At 45.1% G+C, this 13,670-nt stretch overlaps 1 pseudogene; it reads left to right on the forward strand.

The window, feature by feature from the left end:
* The first annotated feature begins 1,166 nt into the window (after window positions 1-1,166).
* LOC140915162 (large ribosomal subunit protein bL35m-like) overlaps window positions 1,167-13,670 on the forward strand; it is a 173,329-nt pseudogene continuing 160,825 nt past the window's right edge.

A 13,670-nucleotide genomic window follows, 5' to 3' on the forward strand; every position in this document is an offset into this window, starting at 1 on the left:
TTGTTTGCCTGTTAATCACACTATCTTCTTTGCTGTGGGTCTCACTACACTGACCTCTGCCACCATGTTGCATGTTTGGATACAGATATTCAGGCCTGTCTGCAAAGGCCTATACTTTAAGAATTTAGGTGTATTCTTATCACTTAGCGAGGTATAAAAGAAAGAATCAAAATCACTGTCTGCCGGTGTAAGGGCCTTCTCTTACTGTGACAGTCTGAGGCCCTGTTCTGTGGCTAAGATCTTTGGCTAAACATCAGAGGCAGCCATAAGCTAGGAAGTGTATGGTCACATCCTCACATTCCAGACTAGTCACACTGAAATAAGGCAATCTGGGGCTGTTAGAAAGGTGATCCAATCTATCACCTCCAGAGAAAGGGAAGAGCCTAGAGGATATAAAAGGAAGTTTAGTTTGATAGTTTTCTGTTCGGTAAGTACTCACTTATCAATAGACACAGCTGGGAAACCCTTATGTCTTTATAGATGTAGTTGTGAAATCCTCAGTTCTGTATTGTTTTGTCATTATAGTTCCCACTTTGCTATTGTTTATTTGCATGGTCTCTGTCTGGTTCTGTGATTGTTTCTGTCTGCTGTATAATTAATTTTGCTGGGTGTAAGCTAATTAAGGTGGTGGGCTATAACTGGTTAAATAATCATAATAGACTGTATATTTGCATGTTACATGCAAATGTGGAAAAATGACAGACTGTAGTTATTTGTCTTTGGAAATGCATAAAAAGATCCCAGCCAACATACAATGACATGTATTGGGCAGTAAGAGGAAAAACAGAAATGTGAATTGAGACACAGAAGAGACAGGTTTTCTATAGTCGAAGGTTTGTGCAATCATGATACTTCTGGAAGGGATCATCAATGTACAGTTTCTTCTCTTCCAGAAAGAAGTGCTCATTTGATCAAGGAGTTTACTTTGAGTTTTATTGCAAAATACTTGTTGCCTCAAGCGTCTTTTCTGTGGAATAGACTTTTTCCATAATTTTTTCTTGTAATCAGCTTTTTTCCTTAACCAAAGACCACAGTGCAGTCAGAGAAATCTATAGACCACAGATTTTACAGATTTTCTCTTTCCTTTTTGAAGGCTATAATATGTGAGAGTCCTCACTGGCTGCTGAAGGACATGTGGCAGTAAGGGTGTTGCGCAGACTGGCAAGATGGCGGTAGCTGTCGTTACATGGAGGCTGTTGGAGATTTTAAGACCTCTGAATTTTCTGGTCCCTTTGGCCTACAACAGCTCCTGCAACATCCGTCTTATTTCTGGACTCTCCATACGATGTTCCAACCGAGTGCAGGCACCATTAGCTTCCTCTGTTACAAAACCTCTGCTGTCTGTTGGTGATCAGTCACATGGGTGTCCTCTCTTCATCTTTAACAGTGTAACACCCTTACTGGTACATTATGTTGTTGCAGGAGCTGTTGTAGGCCAAAGGGACCAGAAAATTCAGATGTCTTAAAATCCCCAACATCCTGTGAGGACTCTCACATATTATAGCCTTTGAAAAGGAAAGAGGAAATCTTTAAAATCTGTGGTCTATAGATTTCTCTGGTTGCACTGTGGTCTTTGGTTAAGGAAAAAAGCTGGTTACAAGAAAAAATTATGGAAAAAGTCTATTCTACATAAAAGACGCTTGCGCGAACAAGTGTTTTGCAATAAAACTCAAAGTAAAGTCCTTGATCAAATGACCACTTCTTTCTGGAAGAGAAGAAACTGTACGTTGATGATCCCTTCCAGAAGTATCATGATTGCACAAACCTTCGACTATAGAAAACCTGTCTCTTCTGTGTCTCAATTCACATTTCTGTTTTTCCTCTTACTGCCCAATACATGTCACTGTGTAGGCTGGGATCTTTTTATGCATTTCCAAAGACAAATAACTAGAGTCTGTCATTTTTCTGCATTTACATGTAACATGCAAATATACAGTCTGATTTGAATTATTGTACAAACACTTTAAATAATCATGATACAATATGTTAGGATTGGTTAGTTAAATTTAAGTAAAATGATTGGTTAAGGTATAGCTAAGCAGAACTCAAGTATTACTATATAGTCTGCAGTCAATCAGGAAGTGTCGGGGGGGGATTGGAATCATGTTTTGCTAAGGGGAGGAATGGGAACAGGGACACAGGTATGGCTCTGTAGTGTCAGAGCTGGGAAGGTGGACACTAAGGAAGGAAATTGGAATCATTGCTTGCTGGAAGTTCACCCCAATAAACATTGAATTTGCACCTTTGGACTTTGGGTATTGTTGCTCTCTGTTCATGTGAGAAGGACCAGGGAAGTGAGCGGATGAAGGAATAAGCCCGTAACATTGCATATACCGTATGCTGGGTAATAACATGAAAGGACTCCATGCCCATAATTTTAAATAGTTCTCTTAATACAGAGCCAATTTACAAAGATGCTGCAACTGCAACTAGCATTCCAGCCATGTGCACACAGACCGATGTTCTGGTGTTTCCTCCAAACTCCTGCAAAATGTGCTCCTCCATGTGCAGGTTGTTACACTGGGCACAGGTAGGATTGGGCTGTTCATCCTACCTTAAAGTTCTTGCTCAGTTTCTCTGCTGTTAACTACTCCTGGTCCTATTGTAATTAATGGGAGTTTTGCCATTCACTTCAATGAGCCAGAATTTCATCCTCTGTTTCTTTCTTCCTGTTGATCAGGACAGAACTCTCTATACCTTCCTATTTGGAATCAGTCAGCAACTAGGCAAGTAAACCTGCTCCACTGGCTTAGTGGATAGAGACTGAAGTCACAATTTCCACCCCTAATTGTGCATGTTCATGACAGGCCAACAGCTGTGACCTCTGAATCATTAAAATCTGACAAAGGACTTGTTCTTTGGAGAGAAAAGGCTGAACTTTTATCCTGGAATAGAGTCAGCTACCCTTGTGGAGACAAAAGACAGAATCACTCTCTAGTCCCTAAGGAAGCTTTCTGACCATCCTTGGTTACGAAGCTCTGTGTAAGCTTGAAAGCTTGTGTCTCTCACCAACAGAAGTTGGTTCAATAAAAGGTATTATCACCCCACCTTGTCTCTCTACACTATATTAGGTATGCACAGATATTGCTACATCTGTTTGTGGGCTGAGCATTTCAGGGGAGAGGCACATGATAATGTGCGCTCTCTCTCTTTCTCACACACACACACTCCCCATAGAGAAGCTGGCCAGATATGTGTGTGTGAATCGGCGTTGTACTCTGCTTCAAAGGAGCCATCACCATGTCAGTGGCTGATGCAGAGCTGCCCTGACATGACAGCACACATTCAGCTACGCTGCAAAATGTATTCATTATTACACAGAACACCAGTGCAAGTTAAAACACCGTTAAAGGGGCAAGTTCTCAGGGGGCTTCTGTTCATGAGTTCATGTGCTGCAGGGATGTGTGCGTGTGTGCACACAGACACATGCACTGCACACACAGCCTAACTGGGGTCAGGAGGAGGCATTTGCATGTGCAGTTCAATATATGCACATCCCAAATGAAAGGGATATGCCTGCATTTTATATGTGCTGAGACGTACTGACTCTTTAGCTCCCGTTCTTTAATCTAAATGGGCCCAAAAAAAGGTAATTTCTGAATGAAAATGGGAAATTTGGACCAGATCCTCCAGTGCTTTGAGATTGCACTGCTGGTGTGGTTTGGCCCCAGATCTGGGTAAAAGGCCTCATGAGGCTCATCCGAGCCCAAGGGTGGCCTTTCAGTGGAGTGCAGCCAATGAAGGGATTTATGCATTGCATATGCTTCTTGCTGCCAGTGTAGTGGCCAAGAGTTGTGTGGCTACTGAAAACGGGAAGGGAGGTCAGTGTAATTACAGCAGTCCTCAGACTGCTATAACAGCACACATGGCAGAGGTACAGAGCAGCACCATGGATAGGGAGGGGCACAACTGGATGTTTTAACCCATCTTTAGACACCGTCTCCTGACGTGCTCTGGGCATACTGGGGGTATTTGAGCATCTGACCCTTTATCTTCAAATCACTTGCTTCTTCCTACCGGGACAGCAAATTCTAAATACCGGGGCAGTCCTTATTCAGGCAAAAATGGGAGTGTTACTGACAAAGGGCAAGGTAAAAATGGAGTAAGAATCTCAGGATTTGGCCTATGGGAGGTTTAAAATCCCCTGGCACGGAACGGTCCCCCTGGATTATCTAGCCACAGCAGGGCCAAGGAAGGGTGGAAAAGTAGCCTCATCTCTGAATTTCTTGGCTTTCCCCGCCTCCATTTAAACTCTCACTGTTATTTATGTTCATGTCAATTTTTGCAATTACTTATAAATGTAATCAAGACCTCTTGCATGTTCTATCCATTCCAATAACTGAGGTCATTGGTCATCTCTCTAGGGGGCTGGGGCCTTTGACCTGCCCTTAGTATTGTTGCCAGCGTTCTCCTGACATGCCAAGGGACGATGCTGCGGCAGCATGGCTCTCAGTAGCGACATTTCCCCGCACTGCTGCCTCTTCACCATCACGTGGCGAGGGGCCATCACGCCGCGACGCAGAAGGGTTGTGGTGCTGTGCCCAGAGCGTGCCCAGTGGCATTTGCCGAATGAAAAATTCAGAGACATCATGCAGCAAATCAATTTAGAGCACTTTGTTGTTGTTAGTATGTATTTGTATCGCTATAGCGACCAGGCGGGGCCCCAGTCAGCAACGAGGCCCCATTGTGCTAGGTGCTGTAACACATACATTCCCTCCCCAGAGATCTGACCGTATGACTGACGGACAGGTGGAGGAAGTCCATGCGATGGGGGGCTGCCCTAGCTGGTGGTTAGCTCCAAATTCCCACCCCATGCCTCAGGGTAGAGGCCCCTCCTACAGACTGTGGGGAGGCAGAACTCGCTCCAACACCTTTATTCGTAACAATCCCCTTAACCAGCAAAGGGCACTTTTATCAGCACACATAGCTTGAGCGCTCCCCAGCATCAGCGCCTCAGTCACTGATCAGGGCACCTCCTTTCCTGGAGCTCTGGCTTATCCTCTCATGAGGCGCAAGCTCACAGCCTCCACACAGACTGGCTCGTCCCTGGGCCTGTCCTCCTAGCCCTGTGCTCAGACTCCCAGCCGGCTCCAGCAGCCTGCACAGTTCCATCCCAAAAAGCATCCCTGGAGGAGAGCGGGCAAGTAAGGGTGGGATTTCCTGCCAGGTCCCTAGCCAATCAGGACTCTGGGGTGTGGGGGAAGAGAGGGCTCCAGCTGCATAGCAGAGGTAGCGGGTGGGAGGTGGGAAGAGTGGTGTGACTATAGCAGGAGTACATGGTGACACAGACCAGTTACCTGCCTCACTGCAGTTGGATCTGACTGGTTTTCGTATCGGTGTCCAGCAGGCCCCCGTCTCGTCGTTCATGTACTGTTGTCACTACATTACAGGCGAGTCTGGAGAAGGGATTTGACATGGGACCAGGCAGTGGCATCCAAGCGTAAGGTGGGAGATGGAAGAAGATGCAAAGGCACTTGCAGTGCCAGAGGACAAAGGAGGCTGGCATGGTGGCAATGTGGAGGAAGGATTGCAATAAGACCTCAAGCAAGTATTGTGGAGCTGAGTTTTGAAGAGCCTAGAAAGGCCCTTGTGTTGGGTGCAGTGGAGAATGGGGAATCGAAGAAGGGGTGAGATGGTCAAAGCTACAGAGCCAGTAGATGATCTTATCAGCTGCTTTTGGACTGGATCTGAGTGGAGAGGGATTTATTTATATATTCATGAAGATTTGGCAAATCTATCCTAGCTGTGACATACGGCTGTACACAGTGTGACTTCAGGGCTCTTGAATTCCCCTGTGAATTCATCTTGACAGGCAAAGGTCAGATGCATGAAAACCAGATGGGGACTGGACTAAATGACCTCTCACGGTCACCTCCAGTCCTATGATTCTATGATTTGGGGAGAGGAGGGGATCATAACTATGACGAGCACTTTGCACTTTAATCCCACTTTAAAAGAGCCACAGCACATTCATTAAAATCCAGAAATAGCTCTGAGCTGCTTGTACAAATTCAGGTCCAAACTTTCTCAAAGTCCAAAAGTGTTAGGATCCAGGGGTTTGGTTTGGTCACTTAGAAGGTCAGGGGGACCTGTGCTTTCCCAGCCTTTTGGGGAGTTCGCAACAGGGCTTTTGCCAACTCTGATAAAGGCCTCAATGAGGGGGCCAGTTAGTACCAAACAAGCAACTCAGCATGTTGTTAGCACATTGAGATTGGTTTTGTTGAAACTTGGTAATAAGCTAGGTGCTAAAGAGGCAAATAAGTTAGTGCTGTCTTTTCTGTGTGTGTGTTTTCATACTGCACTTATCACAATGGGGTCCTGGTCCATGACTGGGGCTCCTAAGCAATCAATCTACCAGTGATAGTATCTAAGGGCAGCCTAATTCGTTAATGAATGGGAACTCTGTTCTTGTGCTTGTGTTTACTTACAGAATCACCAGCTTTCAACATGTGCCTTGACATATCTGAGGAATAAATATGCTTATGAAATGAATCACATAATATGTGTTTCACTTCAAAACACCTTTCGCTGGGATTTTTCAGGCCGAGGAAAACCAACACAAATCTTTCTTTTAATGCAGTCAGAAATCAAGTGGCCACCTTCTCATTGCTATATGGGGCAGTACCATGCAGGTGCTGAATGCTATTTTGGAAGCCTGGCTATCCACCTCAATCTCCCATTCTCTCAGATTCATTGCACACGGGACCATTGCAGTTACCCCCTTACACATGTGCGTGCGTACACACACATACACCCCCCTCCTAGCAGCAGGGCTGCCAGCCCCTGAGCCTGTGATTAAATGAACACGTGAGTCGGATGTGTGATTATGCTCCTGTGCCCCTATTAAAATATATTAGCAGCAACTGAGAGGCCCGAATGGAGATTTAGCAGGAATTTCTGATGAGGAAAAAGTCTCATGTCTCATTTGTCAAGCATGAGGCTAAGCCCATGTTGGTTAGTCGATGCAAAATTTAATTTACAGTAAAATAAATGATAATAATAGAGTCCAAACATCAGGGTTTCTTAGGTGAAAAATGCTGCAGCGCATTCAGTGTTGATACATTCAGCTCCCATGTAAAAAAAAAAAAAAGTAAATATTTCAACACTTTGGGACTGGCGCCTGCTGAGCTTTAAATTCCAGGGCTTGCTTTGTACATAGATTAGATCCTCAGGAGTTATATTGGCCTCTGCAGCCACTGAATCAAGCTTAGAATATGTTCTTCCAAACAAAAAAAAAATAACCCCCCCATATTGTCCCTCGTGTAGAGAAAGAGCTTAAAGCGTTTGAGAGTTCAAGGTCTCAGTCCTTATCTTCAGTGTGCTATCGGCCTGGGCCCAGGGCATGGAAAAGATTTCCTAAAGCTCCAGGATGTAAACTGAGTTCTACAAGTCTGTTCTTCTGCCACAATGGAACTTTGTATCATTAGGGTGAATCTCATCTGTGCAGGAGACAGAGCTTTCTACAGGGCTGGTCCTAGACTATGAAAAGAACTCCCCCAGGAGCTAAGGACCATCACAGACCTCCCCACCTTCCTCTCCAAGTGCCAGGTGCGCTCCTTTGACCTGCCTTTTCTAACATGGACAAAGAATAGAATGTACACGTCTAAAAACAGTACCAAAACAACACAATCCACTGCACACACAATTCTCCTCCTGGCAGAGGATGTGAGAGAGAACAAACCAGGTGTGACAGGTGGTAGTCAGATTGCTTAATGCAACACTGGAAGGTGCTCAGATACTCCAGCGATGAGGGCAGTAGAAGAACCCACATAGACTAGAACAGAATAGTTTCCTGCACAGTACTCAGAGGAGCAGGAGGTGAGTTCCATAATGATGCTCAGGTGGCAGGAGTCCTAGCAGAGTGCTTGAAGCAAGCAAAAGTTGAAGTTCAAGCAAAGTTTGAAGACCAAAGAGAACATCAGGACTTAGTGGTCAAGTCCTAGGACAGTGCTCAGTGGGAGGACTTGCAGACTGAGAGCTGGGGCAATGCTCAGAGGCAGCCAATGCTCATATCTGAGCTGAATCCTACCTTAATGTTTATGGGTAGAAAGAGATGGAGGAGCCAACTCCTGACATGGCCCTCAGGGGGGGCAGGAGCTCTCACAGCCCATCTCTAGTGACCATCTCCCCTCTTTGCCGAAGTGCTTCTTCCCAGGAATCATGGAAATAGATTCAGTGACTTATCTACAATTACAAAAGGATGCTCTGCCCTGCCTTAGCCACACCCCATAATGTAGTTTGTTACATAGCTTGTAAGGGGGCTCTGCTGCTAGATGTCTACTGATTTGTATTTTTCAGACTCTTTATACCAGTCCAGGTCAGTACCCTGAGATAATGGGGAGAAGCCATTGGACATAGCTATGGAGTAACCAAAAAAATATGGTTTATAGCAGAAGTGGGCCTAGAATCAGGTCTACATCCAAATTTTCTCAAAATTCATGAGAGTTTGGAGTTGTGGTCATGGCTCAGGCTTATGGTCTTGAGTCATGACATTCAGGGTTACATCAAAGTTAATCCAGAGTGACCTCAGTGACTTCAAAAGTGTTCTTTTAAGTTTACACTGCTGTCACTGAGATGAGATTCTGGCTGCAGATCTGGCTCTGAATTTCCCCAGAGTCTGGATCTGGTGGTCTGCTCTGGACTCCAAAGGCCAGTAGTCGGGCCCTGGAAATGGCTGGCAGCTCAGTCAAGAAGGCAAAATATAAAGCTCCAGCATCATTAACAATACCAGGATTTTCAAAGCCAATCCCAACCCCCACATTTCCCTGCTATTTCCCCTTTTTCCTTTCTGAAAACAAACAAACCCAAACCAAGGGTTGCAGTATGAATGCAAAGGAGGGAGAGAGAGAGAGAGCGAGTGAGCATGCTTGTTGGAGAGAATCTCTTTCCTTTGGGCACTGAAGTGTTCTGACATCAAACCTTCTGTCCTCATTAAGAAGCTGTGTGTGTGCCATTGTGACATCTTTATTCACACACCCCAAGACTTCAAAGCCTTCAGGAGATTTCCTTGGTGGGTTTAACATAAAAATATCAGGAGATGAAACAGTGCAAAAGGCAGCCCGGTGCATTCTTGTTTTAATTAGACCTCCGGTGGAGGGGAATAAGGAGAGAATGGTTCAAATGATATGCACATTCAAGCAGACACACACACACACTTACGGATTGCACTATCATACACAGAACACACACAACCTGATCAGCTCTCACCTTTCTCACATGCCCACGTGTCAGGAATGTGAAACAGACGGTGAATTTAGCAATATGATTTTTAGGCATATCAACAGACACGCACTCATGTCAGGAAGAAGACATTGCTGCAGATGAACTGAATTTTACTGTTACACTTCATGCTTTATATTTAGCTAACTAAAAAATGAAAAAGAAGCAAAAGTAAGAGAGAGTGAAAGAAAGAAACTAGTGAAGCAAGCCAGAGAGGTCTTGGAGATTTCAGATAGGAAAGACTAGAGCTGGACAAACGATTAGTAATGCATCGTGTATTTAGATGACATTTCCCTCTTTTCTGTTTGTGATTTTTCCATGATTTTTCTTTTGTTGTTGTTTATTCATAGTTTAAAAGTATTTTCCAGTTAATTTCCATTAATAACTCTCAGTCTGTAGCTTGTTCACAAACAATTGGTGGTATATGAAGTTTGCAATTTGAGCTGTTTTGATTGTGCGTGTAGGATGTGGTAGGTTTCTGGTCTCTGATTGGGTGACAATAACTCTTTAGAATCCAGTTGCAGGTGAAAATGCTCTGAATTACAAATGCAAAATGTAATACTTACTGTAAATGTTCTCTAATATTCACTTAACATTTTCTGTTTCTTTTAATATCCCTGCCAGTAAACTCATTTGCTAGAATGCTCGCGGGAGGCAAACACAAAGGATTGCATTGAAATGAATTTACTTATAATTTTGAGTGAATATTCACAGACATTTTATCCTCAGTATTTAGCCAGCTTTATGACTAAGCCAATTTCTCCTTGCAAAGAATAAACAATTAAAAAAACCTCTCTCTGAAAAGGTTCTCTTCTCCTCTTTAATTTGGTGACACATGGGGAAGCTTTTTTATAGGAGTCAGATCTGAGGAGACAACCCCAAATCTTACTTACCTTTGTGTTTCATATATTGGAACCCAGATTCACTGGGGGATTGCAGCCTGATCCAAAGCCCACTGAAGTCAACAGTGGCCCTGTCTCTAGGATCAGGACTACTGCTAGGTGGTTCAATCTATCTAGATATCTTAGGTAATGGATCAAAACAATGACAGACCCAAGTGCAGAACAAGTACACAGGCTCAAGCTAAAGGAAACCAGGTAGCAGAACAGACAAACACCAACCAAGATTACAGACATCATGGTCCAGAAAGCAAAACAAAAGGCAGAAAGAAAAATGCCTGGCCTCTGGGCAATGGTGCAACGGGTAAGAAAGATAGAATCACTTCATATCCCAATGCTGTGGCCATCCCAGGAAGAGAAAAGCAGTGATTGAGGATGTAGAAATTTCCAGTAAAGAGGAGGATAGCTGCAATGTGACTTCAGTGTACACACACTGCAGAAGAAGGCTGCCAGACATTCTACTCATATTTGCAGTTCTGTTATAGCTAGAGTGCAGCGCCAGCTGCAATCCCAGCAACGTCGGTAAGCAGCAATATTAGACCGGAGAAATGTGACCAAGTGCTGGTGATGTACAATAAAATCATTCTGTGGCCAGTGGGCAAATGCAGGATGTTGACTAAAAACCATGAAAGAAGAGACATTATGGCCTCGAGTGTATAGCAGTTGACCTACAGGAATACCACTCGCTACTGGGCATCACTCTTTGCATACCTCCACTGGCCCCTTCTTCTCTGCTGTATGGAATGTAAGATTTGATGTCTTCACTTTCAAGGCCCTTCGTTGCCTATCTCCACTTTGCCTATCGTCTCTCATTTACTAGCGCCATGTCAAAGCCTGCCTCCAATTGGCTCATGGCACTAGCCATCATCACCCACTTATCAGATGTTCTAACAAGCACATTTGTGCTCTTTCCCACATTGCCCCTTATACCTGGGAGGTGCTCCTTGTAAACCTCCACAAAACCCATCCCTTATCCTCCTTCAAAACCTCCTCAATGCACTCCTTTGCTGGGAAGCCTATAACTAAATTGGCAACACTAGAACCGATACCACTTCTGATCATGTTGCCCAGTGTTGTCTCATTGTCTCTTTGTACTCCCCTCTTGGGTCTGTCTGTGTCCGTCTGTTGTCTTGTGAACTCTTTGGGGCAGGGCTGTCTTTTTGTTCTGTATTTGTACAGCACCTAGCACAATGGGGTCCTGGTCTGTGACTGGGGCTCCTGGGCACTATGGTAATACAAATAAATAATAGTAATAAAAAGAGTAGATTATTTCAATGACACCTGGGATTGGACAGTTCATCGATTTGCACATACTATGTATACATGGGGCCGGACCCTGATCTCAGTGACACCAGTATAAATCTGAATGAACTCCATCAGCTTCAGTGGGAATATTGTGGGTTTACACCAGTATAACTGAGCACAAGCTCAGGGCCATGCCTTAGATATTGCATACAACACTTTACACCTCTGTCAGCCCTAGTAAACTCTGTTTAAATCCCTTCTCCAGCCCTGCAATGAGCTGTCTAAATGTCTCTAGGAACTTTTCCACTGCTTTCCCAAACTTCGCTGCAACCTCTGGCAGCCAGTTCAGGCTTCCTGCATTGCGGCATCATTCTCTTAATTCTAAGAATGGGCTGTTTACTTTAGCATGTCTTTGTGTGGCCTTTATTGTCTCTGAGGATGAAATAGGCAATTTCCCTCATCCCTCCTTCCCCAGCAAGCCAGGCTCACGATGCCTGACCCAGGGTTAATCGTAGGGTTAAACAAGCCATGAAAAATACTCTGGGAAAATGCAAAAGATTTCTCGCTTGGCTGAGCTGAGCAATCTTTCTTTTTTAACGCCGGTGTCATGGGGTAGCCAAACAGACCTTTCTCCCTTTTGTGCAGGAGCTTCTGCTGTGGCAGTGACAGCCCAGGTGAGCTACAGAACGTGTCTCTCTTTCCCTGCAACTCCCTGGCAGCTGCGAAGTACTGCAGTTTGCTCCAGTCCTTTTGGAATGCTTACTCTGTCTTCCTCCCACTCCAGCACTGGATCGAGGAGCAGCAAGTCACAGCTCACTTTGAACATACAGTGGCTCATCAGACGTATCTCAGATGATGCATAGTGTCAGGCAGCAAAGCAACGGACCAGATTTCTTTCTGCACCAGGCTCGATTTGATCCTGCAAAATTCAGAAGCTGATTAGATGGTCCACCTCCCAAAAGCCAGAGAGGTCTTGGGCAACTTTCTGACTTTGCCTGTGTCTTCCTCCTTCCATGTTAGTGGTGCTTCTTTTTGCCTGTCTGGATTCCTTTGTATATAGAGATACCACGGTGATGGGCATGGGATAAAAACCTGGGTGAATAGAAGAACGCATGCAACCTGTAGGGCCAGAATCACTGAAGCTGGCCCAGGAAGGTGCAAAATTACATCTCCCTATACCAAGGTGACCCCCTGCACTCTGAGCAAGGGTAAGCAGTGATATGATAAAAACCTTCCCTGGGAGGTAGGCAGTTTACAAATACAGCTGAGGGAATACACTGAGTGTGCATACCTCCCTGCACCCCTTCCTCCAACCATTCCCAGCCAGTGGGACCAATAGAGGGCATGGTCTCTCTCCACCTCCCTCTCTGGTAGATTTCCCATCATGGAGGCCAATTTGCCTGGGGGTAGCCTAGTCGTCTGCTGAATCTGGCCCTTGGACTGGCTGTAGCCTTCTCATCTTCCTCTGTTGTCCATATCTCTCCTTCACTAATTTCTCTTCATTGTCTGCACCCTGCCCATTCTCCTGCGCTGCACCTTCAAGGCTCTGCATAGCTCTGATCCCTGCTCCCCTCCTCTCTGCCCCAGCCTTCCTCCTGCAGAATTTGATGGCCCAGCTCCAGAGGAGGAGCAGGTGTAGTTTACCTTAGCCAGTTGGAATGGGAGGGTTTAATGTACTGTGAGGATGGATGTTCTGGGCATGGAAATAACTTCCCCTACTTTCACATCACACTCCAGCAGATGTTGTTGAATGTCACTTCAGCCAGCAGTATTTTCCTGAGGTGCCCCTGGTTGCTATGCAGCCAGGGAATATGAAGTGTTAAGGTGGAAGTCCATTATGTGATATGGTGGCTGGATGTCATTTACACCTTCTTGCTACCTCTTAAGGATCTGCCTGCTTAGGCAATCCATCAAATTAACCAGAAAGAGCAGCCATGCCGAATGCTCTGGCTCCCGGATCAGCATCACAGATTCCTCCTGACACTCCTCCTCAAAATGTGCCAGAACAAACCACTTGTGTTTGGAAGTTCAGGCTGTGTAGGCAACCAGCATTCAGCACTGGACCATTTATCAGTAGGCAATGTAGGGAAGGGGAGGGGGGGCTTGCAGAGGCAGCGTGCTCGAGACAAGGAAGGAAGGAGAAGGCCCTGTCCCTGGCTCATGGCTGCGTTCGACCAATATCAACAAGCACCGTTGGAAGGGTGGGTCAGCTCAGCATGGAGACTGAGCAAAATGAAGATTAAAAACTGGTGGGTTGATCCCTCCAAAAGAGAGAATAGTCACTATTAAAGTTCTGATTTAAATCCC

The sequence above is a fragment of the Lepidochelys kempii genome, chromosome 7 (genome assembly GCF_965140285.1).
Source record: "Lepidochelys kempii isolate rLepKem1 chromosome 7, rLepKem1.hap1, whole genome shotgun sequence".
In the NCBI taxonomy this organism is placed as follows: Eukaryota; Metazoa; Chordata; order Testudines; family Cheloniidae; genus Lepidochelys; species Lepidochelys kempii.